Consider the following 11,223-nt stretch of genomic DNA (forward strand, 5'->3'; position numbering starts at 1 on the left):
GTTGACAGGGAGGCACCTGGGTGACTCGGTTGAGCATCTGACTTCAGATCAGGTCAGGATCTCACGGCCTGTGAGTTTGAGCCCTGACTCAGGCTCTGGGCTGACCGTTCAGAGCCTGGAGCCTGCTTCAGATTCTGTGTCTCCCTCACTGTCTCTCTCCTCCTCCCCCCGCTCTCAAAAATAAATACAAACATAAAAAAAATTAAGCTGTTGAAAGGTAAGGCTGAAGGAGCCATATTTGGGGAAGCCATCTCCAGCTTGCATCCTACCAGCACCAATGGTCAGACCTGCCTGCAGCCCCTAGAAGGCGGCTATCACCCAAATCACCGGCCACGTCAACACGACACACTTGCAAACTCTGTCATCTGTCCCCTGGGTGGCTGGAGGGGAGAGTTTCTGTTGCTCTCTGCCTTCCCACTCTCTCTTTTCCACTGGCACACTTTCCTTCCCAGATTCGGCCCCTTCAACACAGGTGACATTTTAAAAGCCAGTAGGGAATCCAACAATTAGAAACAGCTTGGGTAACGTCTATCAAGTTCCTCACTCAAAGCTGACAAACAGCAAGGAATGAAAATGGTAGTGTAATGGTGACTTCATGTCCTCAGATCTCTGATGGGTCCGAAAACAAAAAACCAAAAGGCTAAAACCAAAACAAAAAAACCCACAACTCAAACTGATTTTTTTTTTTTTTTTTTTTGCTTTCTCAGCTAATTCTCATTATAAGGGTAGAAGTTAGGGTCTGCTGAAACTATATATAGTTATAATGCTCTGTGTGGAATCAGCAGTCGACAAACTCATTTTTGATTCTGGTTGCACTGCCTCGTTTGATACGCATGTTTCCAGTAGGGCCTCTTCATGTATCTGCACTTTCTCCTTCCCTGCGAGAATTAAGCAGATATCTTTCTGTATGATATGTGTTCAATGGATGCTTAGACAATTCCTTTCCAAACTAGGGCTATGGCCCTACCAGCCAGGGGTACAGGGAGCAAACGTCAAATGTCTGTCATCCCAGGACGGCTTCAGGTAGGCTGGGTCTGAACAGAGATAAATGGGATAGTTTGAGAAAACCTGAACAATTTAAGTATATTCACAATAATATCTCAGTTAAAAGTGACTTTTTTTTCTATCTTTAGGTTAAGAGGGAATTACTTCAGCTTTTTGTTTTTCTCTCTGCAGAAAATATCTTCATGTCTATCGCCAGAAGGAAGCCAATTCACACCCATGTTTTAAATGCAATTTTTAGAGATAAATCTTTGCTCCTTGCTCCAAATGTCAGTGGTGCTGCTGTGAACTCAGTAGTGCTCATGTTTTTAAGAACCTCTAATGAGGAAATAGTAAAAAAAGTTAAGTAGGGAGTCTGATACAAACATGGAAAGAGGTCTGAACCACACCTCACATCTACCAGTCTTCCTTGCTCTTTTATGTTACATCACATTGTTATTTATTTTATCTTTCTAAGGTAGTTCAGATTTTTTTATACAGATTAATAGATTTGGGGCAGGTAGACAGATTTTGGCTATGCTAAGAATGACAAATTGTCGTTTGCAAAAGAGAGGCTCATCTATGTCTTCCTGTCAAGATCAATTACAATAATTACTGCTGCAAATATAAGGGAATTTAGCTTAAACAAATAAACAGAAAAACCTAGAACACTTTGCAAAGAGTTATATAAGTTGAGAGAGAGTCTGATGTGGCAATGTAGCTACAGAGGTCTTGACAGGAATATGTTTAAGTTGTGCTAATCATTGGAATTCTCTGGAAAGTAAATGATTGCCTGTTAATTACCAAGTCCAAGACAAACAAGATTTGGGAGTCATTACAAGTTTTACTCTTAGAAGCAGAACTTCAATGTTAGCTATGCATGAAAATCAGCCAAAATAGAAAAGCTTCTAGCTGAACTAGAAATTACTCTGTTAATTATCACATAGCGATTTAACATGAATCAATATGACAGATCAATAAATGGGCCAGAAAACAGAGAAATGATTTGTCGTTTACTATTCTAATGCACCCCATGTAAAGCAAACTGCAAACGCGTTACAGGTTTGCGAGTTAAACCTCCATTGGGATGTTTATCGCTCAGAGACACGGTTTTCCATATTCGATTTGTGAGCAGCCCAGGGTATCTCTCACTGCTGTCAGATGGCCTACTGTATCCAAATCCTCTGTCCTGGTTGTTTATTGTGTTGATGTCTGGGTCCCTTCCCAGGCATATTGAGTTAGAATTTGGGGGGGTTTCAAATGAAATTTTGCAATTACAGCAGACTTCTCTGCTTTTTCTCACCACACTGAGGTTTGAGCATTACTGTTTCATAGGATAGAAAATTTCTATCACCTTCAGGCATATTTTTAAACCAGAAAGATTCATCTCAGAAGTGTTAATAAAGGACAACTTTAAAATAGAAGAACAAATTCTACAAATTAGAGATGGCCTATGTACATATATTTGGAACAAAGAGAAGCAGCATTTTCATTCAGCAAGAAATATTTATTACCCAGCCATTGAGTGGCAATGTTCTGACATAGAATCAGACATACTAAAAATATGAGAAACCCAGTAGGATAAAAAAATAAAAGAATGAGAGATGTATATTGAAAAAACAGCATAAGTTTTCACATGTTGTCAATCCTTAAAATGAGAAATTTTCTGTTTTTAATTGGATCTTCATTGCAGAAATGAAACCTACATTTGTCCTTCATGATAGTTTTACCTCAAGTTTTACTTAAGGACTAATAGTCCTAATAATATTCTATAGAGTACAAGGAAATAAACTAGTTTTAATCTATGACAAAGCATTTATTCCCTGTCTTGATTCACAGTACCATCATCAAAGCAGAAAAAGATAAGAAAGTTAGGCTCAAAGATGAAATAGTTTACTCATGATTAAAGGATTAGTTCTCAAACGAAAGTCTTCTGGTTCTAAAAGCTGCACATTTTGTTTTTCAAACCAATTTTGACTGTGACTTATAGTAAGGGAAATATTTACCTTGTAATCATGTGTGGCAGCCAGCCTCCAAGAAGCCATGTGCTGATCGCTACCTTCTATTTTTCCATCATATTTTCCCACATTACCTTGGAATGACTCATAATCAAAAGGACAGGGTGCAATTGTTGGACTGTACCATCCAAGCAGACGTCAGAACTTCTGTCTTCCTCTTTCCTTTGAAGATTTGCTCTGGGAGAAGCCAGCCACCATGTTGTAAGGAACCAAGGCCTCCCATGGAAAGCCACTTGAGGGAGCCATCTTGGAAGTAGACCATCCAGTCCAAGTCAAGCCACTGAATGACTCTAATCCTGGCCAGCCCCTTGATTGCAACCTCATGAGAGATTCTGAGGCAGAAACCCCCACCTAAGCCATTCCCTAATTCCTGACTCAATGGCTCAATGAGTTAATACATTTTTATTATTAATATTTTTTAATGTTTTATTTATTTCTAGGAGAGAGAGAGAGACAGCGTGAGCAGGGGAGGGTCAGAGAGAGAGGGAGTCACAGACTGAAACAGGTTCCAGGCTCTGAGCTGGCAGTCAGCACATAGCCCGACGCGGGGCTCGAACCCACGAACCGCGAGATCATAACCCAAGCGAAAGTCAGACGCTTAACCAACTAAGCCACCCAGGCGCCCCAATACATTTTTATTATTTTAAGGCACTCTTTTGGAGAACAATTCATTATTAAGAAATAGATAACTATTGCACATAATGTACACATATGTAAGAATCTAAATGAAAATAAATGCTTCCCAAGAGCAAGTACTTGTCTTTAAAATATAAGATGTATTATTTCTCACTCTTAATCTCTTTTGTTAAAATTATTCCGTTCATGAGTCCTAAAAATACATTATTCCAAAGGTTAATCTGCATTGCCATTACTGTTTCACAAAGAGAATCAGGTGACTGCAGCTTCAAATCTTGTTCCAATTCATTTCATGCTCCCAAGCTATTTCCATAGCGAAATTCTGGATACTCACTGCTCGTCATTTGTTTGTTTATAAAATTGTGACATCACATTAAATTTCCAGTCCATTCTGAAACTAACAGAGAAAAACTCTCCATTCCTATCAAATGGGAAATACTCCTGTCCTCAGTTAATTTAATTGATGATACTTTGAGAAGAAGGATCATGTCTCGGGCATCAGGGGTTTAATACCACAAAATTGTTGCCTAACAGGTGACACTGGCAATATCTAATTGTATCACTGAAGACTGTATAAAGGACATAACCAATCATTAGAGCCAAAGGAGGGGCACCTGAGTGGCTCAGTCGGTTGAGTGACCAACACTTGATTTCAGCTCAGGTCACCATCCCAGGGTTGTGGGATCGAGCCCTGTGTCGGGCTCCATGCTGAGCACAGAGTTTGCTTAAGATTCTCTCTCTCCCTGGGATCCTCTGCCCTGCTCACATGCACTCTCTCTCTCTCTCTCTCTTTCTCTAAAATAAAATAAGACAAAATAATTTTAACAAGTCATTAGAGCCAAACTAATATAGTCGCATCTGCATGCTAGTTTGGAAAAGTCATCCCATCCCAGCACCACGCCTCCCTGGCTGAGGCTAGGTGGGAAGGTCTCTAGTAGAGATTTAAGGACCTGAGAAAAAGGAAGATCTTTAGAAGGAATAGCTGTATGAGGCCTCTGTTACCCCAAGAAGCAAAATAAACTGATGGTGTTGGGAGGTGAGGTATTTGCTTTTAGTTGAGGACGCTTCAGGTGGATGGGGCTGAATGAAGCGTGGCAGGAATATAAATCGTGTCTCAAGTTGTGGCCATTACCACTGTTCCTATTTTACAAATAAAGATGTAATGGTTGAAAGCAGGCATTACTTCAAGCTTACAGTTAATAAACACCAAAGCAGATGTGTGTTCACTAGCACAGAGCCTGGAACACAATAAGAGAAAGAGAGAGGTTTCTTTATTTGCATAGTTATTTTAGAATCCTAGTATTATTCACTTAGAGAGTTAAGAGGAAATTAGACCTACACTGTCTAGTTAGAAGATCAGCTGATGAATGATTTAAGCCTCAGTTTGGGGTCTTTATGAGACTAACTTTTCCATATTGTACAGTATTTCTGAATGAAGATGATCTTCCCTCTACTTGAACATGCCAGGAACATGAAGGTTGAATTTCACTCATTCAAAAATGTCTTATACTGGATTGAATTCATCTTCCATGTAACTTTTACCACTGCTCCCATTTTGTTACCTGGGACAGCACAGTGGAGATCTACACATTTTTCTGTCGGTTACTCACGTATTTAACTACTCCCCTGCTGTCCTTTAGATGTCCTTAAAAGACATAGTGTCAGAAATCCTCCTTTCCTGGGTCCTCATATTTTGGATATCTTTGTTGCTGTTGATTTTTTTCCCATTATACTAAACACAATATCTTAGATGACATAAGATTGGTACAAAGCCTGATGTAATTTTGATATGGATCTCAACCACATTAACACCTTCTGAGGCAATATTTTTCTCGTTATAAAGGGTTATTGGCTTGGGTTACTCCCCCAAGCCATTGGGCTGTACTATTCCATTCTCACCACCCAGGCAAATGCTAACTTAGCTTCCTGTATACAGCTCAAAATGTTCTCTCTGCCTTCACGGTTGTATCCTATGCCACACCCTGCGACCCAGCTACCCTACACACTTGTATAGCCCTACATTCTGCTCTGTGGTTCACGGGGGCTCAAGGGCTGGATTCCAGGCAGTTCTCAGGAGCCATCGATCATGGAGAAACTGGGGACTGCCCACCATACCTGGAAGAGACATTTGATAGAAACTTGGATATCGAGAGTGCTTCTGATGAAGTCTCCGATGGAAATGAGGAACATGTTACTGAAAACTGGGGGAAAGGTTATCCTTGTTATAAAGTGACAAAGAAATTGCAAAATAAAATAAAATAAATAAAATAAAATAAAATAAAATAAAATGGGCTATGCTTCTGGCTAATATTAAATTATGGCAAATCAATGCCTGTAACCGTACTGTTTTCCATATTAAGAATGATCAAGTCATGCTAGCCCTTTTATACATGTGCACACTAATTTTTAGCCTATTTATAAGATATTATGCTACACAAGTGACTATGTCCATCACAACTCCTGGACAACGAGGGGAACTTATTGTTGGAGAGACCAAATGGTGTCATGGTTGAACACGTACACCTGGGAGCCAACTTCTTGGGTTAAATCCCTGGCCCACCCTTAACAAACAGTGTAAATGTTGAAGAACTGCTTCACACTTATGTGTCTCATTTTTCTCATCTGTACAACGGGGTAATAATGACTACCTCACAGAGCTGTTATGAGATTTAAATATGTTAATGCAGTTTTTAAAAAGCATTTTGGCATCATCTTTGACCTTGAAAAATGTCATAAGATTGGTTCCCTTCCAAGAAAATGTAAGCCTCTCTAGAGAAAAAATATCAAACCTAGACTCTGTCAAATGTAGACTGCATCTGATATTTGGCCTTAAAAATACTAGCTACCACCACCTGTTGCTTTCACGGTCCTCCCTCTGCTCACCTGGAGGAACAGCTAACAATCATTCAGTTTATCTTAATGACTAGACATTTGGCTGAATATTCTCTATGTGTTGCTTCCTTGAAAATTCACTTCAATCTTGTAAGAAAAGAGTAATTATTCTGGTTTTCTAGACAAGGACACTGAAATTCTAATAATTTAAGTCATCTGGAAAAAGACATGGCTCTTAAGCAGTGGTCCAACCAAGCTAAGCCAGATTTAGAAATTGTCTAGTTTAGCTAGAAGGCCAGCTAGCTACTGATGATGTGATGTGAGGCTCAGACTGAGGGCTGGTGGAAGAGTGACCCAGAACTGCCAGGAAACCGGAGTGTGCTTGTCCCAGTTCATGCTATGGGCTCTCCCACATCCACTTTCTAGGAGATAGAACTGCTTTCATCTGGGCTCTCAAACAATCTCTTCCTACTGATCTTCAATGATCTCTCTTCAAAATGCTTTGGGTGATGAAGCAAAGATCTCTCTTTCTCTGAAAGAAATAACTGAAAGGGATCTTGTGGGGGAAATGCAGGTCTCAATTACATATTAAAAAGGAGATTTGAGAATAAAGTATTATTGGATTTTATATCTCAAAGATGGACGTGGGCAGTTATTCCTCATAGTTGGAGCAGAATACTTGCTTTTTATTTAAGGACCCCTGGCTCTCATCTCCCTTTGGAACTCACCTGAAGGCATTCCCCCTTCTGGTGTCAGCCTGCATCCAGTAATTTGTCCATGTGGGAAGTGCTTGCTTCTGCCCAATCTGAGGCAGATAACGTCACTACATCTCATGAATGGAGGTTGGCTGAGACTTTCAGAGAAGCATCATCCTGCCTAACCCTTCCTTCCTTTCCAAAGATGCTGATCTCAAGAACATTTTTATTTGGGGAGCCTGATGGCTCAGTCAGTTACGTGGTAAACTCTCGATTTTGGCTCAGGTCATGATCACATGATGTGTGAGTTCGAGCCCCACGTTGGGCTCTGTGCTGATAGTGAGGAGTTTGCTTGGGATTCTCTCTCTCTCTCCCTTTCTCTCTGCTCCTCTCTCACTCTCAAAATAAAATTTAAAAAAAGAACGCTTCTACTAGACCTTCTGCATGCTAATCTCCCCTTTGGTGTTTCCCAGGGATCCAAATCAGCCAGAGCAAGGGAATATTTCCTCTCTCAGAAAACCTTCCACCAAACAAGCTCCATGATCAAATATTTTATGGGCCCCCAGTGGCGTGGTGTAGATTTGGAGCAGCACTTTAATGAAATATACTTTTCATTCCATTTTGATTTTTAGTGTGTGTTTTTTTTTTAAATATGTTAAACTGGCTTAATTGGCTGCCTAATGCAACTTAAACTTTTTGGTACACTGAAAGCTATTTCTGCTTCTCGGTTTTGCAAATGCCAGGCAATCTGACTTTTCACACATATATATATGTATGTTTCATATATATATATGTTTCATACATATATATATCTTTCTTGTAGTTGTATAGTAGAGAGATTTGGAAATGACAATATTCACATCTCCTATCCCCATAACAATATTCAGACATTGCAAACTCAATTTCGTTTACATTTCTTTTTAACTGGAATTTCCATCATATAGCAAGTTGAGCCTTTTGGCAGATACTGAAATTTATTTCTTCCTTCTAAATTTACATTTAGCTATAAAAAAAATCCCCTGTGATCTGATCTTTCCTGATTCTTAACCACTTATTCCCATTATTATATACATCAGGAAGAAGAATTTGCTCTTACCCATTTTGCGAATTTTGTGATAAGAAGATATAGAATTGGATTTTAATGGCTTGGCATAAGCAGAAGGCAAAGGTGCAAGCTTCTGATCTTCTAATATGAGGGCTAATTACGAGGAGGCTGACGGCCAGATGTCCTCTCTTCCCCTTCGGCACAGATCAAGGGTAAGTAGGCTTCAGCTGAATGCTGAGATTCAGAAATCACCCACAAAGCCCTAAGCAGTCAGGCTCTTCCCAGAGATGACTACATTTACAATTCACAAAGAGAGCAACCAGTACTTTGCTGTGAATCCTCAGTTAGGAGATTCAGATTCTACATTCACCATGAGACAAAATAAAAAAGAGTTGATGTTTAGGAAAATGTGTGTGGGTTGTTCCATAAAATGGTTACTGGGAATTCCTGAATACAATTCATGATACATTATATTGGTCTCGATTTTAATGAATCATGTATTTATTGTGTCCTTATACATTTAATTTTATGCTAGGGAAATGAATGGGGGTAACATAGCCTCTTAAATTTTCTTCTGCATTGTAATGTTCCATTTCAGGGACCACTGAATAATCAAACCATGGACCCCAAATTCTCTTTTGCATATAAAACCTAAATAACTATTGTCCAGAATTCATCCAGAATATCGCCAGAACTGACTACATACTTATTTTAAACTGTGATGATGAAAATATATAACACCTAAAGAGCAAGAATCAATGATGTATAATGAGCTTATGCAAATTACTACCATATGCCTAGTAGAAAAATTGGTACAAACAAGAATAAAAACAGAAACAGGCAAATTACCTGACAAGCTGGTTAATTCCTAGCTAATATTAAAAAAGTACCCTAATCCTTATGAATACAAAATGTATGCTAATGAAAAGAACATTATTGTTTTACGGTTATCAATCTGATAAAGTTTAAATATTAAGATAAACCAAATGTGGTATAGAATAGGATATTTAGCGTTTAAAAGGAAGGAAATTCTGTCACATTCTTCAACATGTATGACACTTAAAAGACCCTTAAAAGATTTTACTAAGTAAAATAAGCCAGGCACAAAGAAGACAAATACTGTATGATTCCACTTATTTGAGGCATCTAAAGTGGACGCAATTCTAGAAAGGGAAATTAGAATGATGGCTGCCAAGGGCTGGGATAAGGGGGAAATAGGCAGTTATTTAATGGGTACAGAGTTTCAGTTACACAATAAAAAAGTTATGGAGATATGTTGTACAACAATGATATAATTAACATTACTGAACTATATGCTTAAAAATGGTCGAGATGGTATACTTTATATTACATGTTTTTATCATAACTAGAAGTTTTGTGTAAAATGCACATACACAAATTATTAAAATTGTCTAATGGAAGTGAAAATTTGGGAAAGTATTTTCTTCCCTTTTAGGTGTATTACTTGATATAAGATTTAAATATTTCAATTTAGTAACATTTATCATTTAAAATTTGTATCCTAGGGGACCTGGGTGGCTAAGTGTATGACTTGATCTCAGGTCATGATCTCACTGTTCATGGGTTCAAGCCCCATGTCAGACTCTGTGGTGACAGTTCAGAACCTGGAGCCTGCTTCAGATTCTGTGTCTCCCTCTCTCTCTGCCCTTCCCCCATTCACACTATGTCTGTCTGTCTGTCTCTCTCAAAATAAGTAAACACTGACAATTTTTTAACTAAAATTTGTCTTCTATTTTAAGTCAAAATTTTAATTTGATTTATCATATATCCTTTCTTACCAAAGCAAATAAGCTTAAACCATCATTTGTAGAAAGGACTTTTATTAAAATACTATTCCTATATATCTGTCAACAAAATAAGGTTAGCTAATGTAACAGATAAACGGCAATTTTCAGTGGCTTAATAAAATAATAGTTCACTTCTCAATCATGTAAATCCAACTGGTTATTCCCAATTAGCATTCAAGATACAGGCTTCTAGTTATGGAATGAATAATAATGATTCAATTCAATATTGAATCATTCAATAAAGTCAATCTTCAATATTGAATCATTCAGTAAATTCAATATTCAATATTGAATTATTCAATAAATAACCATTCCATACATAAATCATGGGAATAAAAGGTATAGCCCAGGGAATATAGTCACCAGCACTGCAACAGTGTTGGATGGTAGCTACGCTCGTGGTGAGCACAGTATAACATGTAGAGATGTTGAACCACTATATTCTATGCCTAAAACTAATGTAACATCCGGTGCCGACTATACTCAAAGGAAAACATAAATAAATAAATCAGAGACTCAGCCAGAGGAAGCAAGATTTCCACACCTTAAATGTCTGACTTCCATGATCATTTTCGGGTGACAAAAGAGAAAGGACAATGAAGACCTGGAACATGGGAGATTTACGTGGCCCCTGGGGGAGCCCGCGCACCTGCCTGTGACACCCAAGCCCAGTCCACGAACAGTGGCAGAAGCTCTGAGGGCCTCATAAATACACTTGTGCAAGTCTCACTTCAGACCAACCGACTCCGGATCTGTATTTCAACGTGATCCTCGTGTGAACGATACTCATACTAACATTCGAGAAGCAACGCTTGAGACAAGGGACAGGCAATGCTGCTGGCCAAACAGAGCCTGTTACACTCTGAAAGACTGCCATCACTAGGGATTCATATAAGGGAGAGGATATGAAGGGCTTCACAATGTATTTTCTGAACTTCCATTTCAATGCACTTGTCATATTTGTCACATACAGGTTTTTGTTTTAAAAGCACAAGAAATTACTATCTTCCCACCTTTGTGTTCATCTTAATCCCTGATGATACATTAATCTGTAGTATATCTGGATATATAAAGTTTTAGCTCATGGATCTAGTCTCATTTAATCTCTTTGTGCTCACATTTAGATAATACTGTTCTGGAAAAACAATATTCTCCCTTAATGATATTGGGCAAATTCTACACAGAATTATTGTGTATTGAAAAGTATT

The sequence above is a fragment of the Crocuta crocuta genome, unplaced genomic scaffold, assembly GCF_008692635.1.
Source record: "Crocuta crocuta isolate KB4526 unplaced genomic scaffold, BGI_CrCroc_1.0 scaffold2, whole genome shotgun sequence".
NCBI lineage: Eukaryota > Metazoa > Chordata > Mammalia > Carnivora > Hyaenidae > Crocuta > Crocuta crocuta.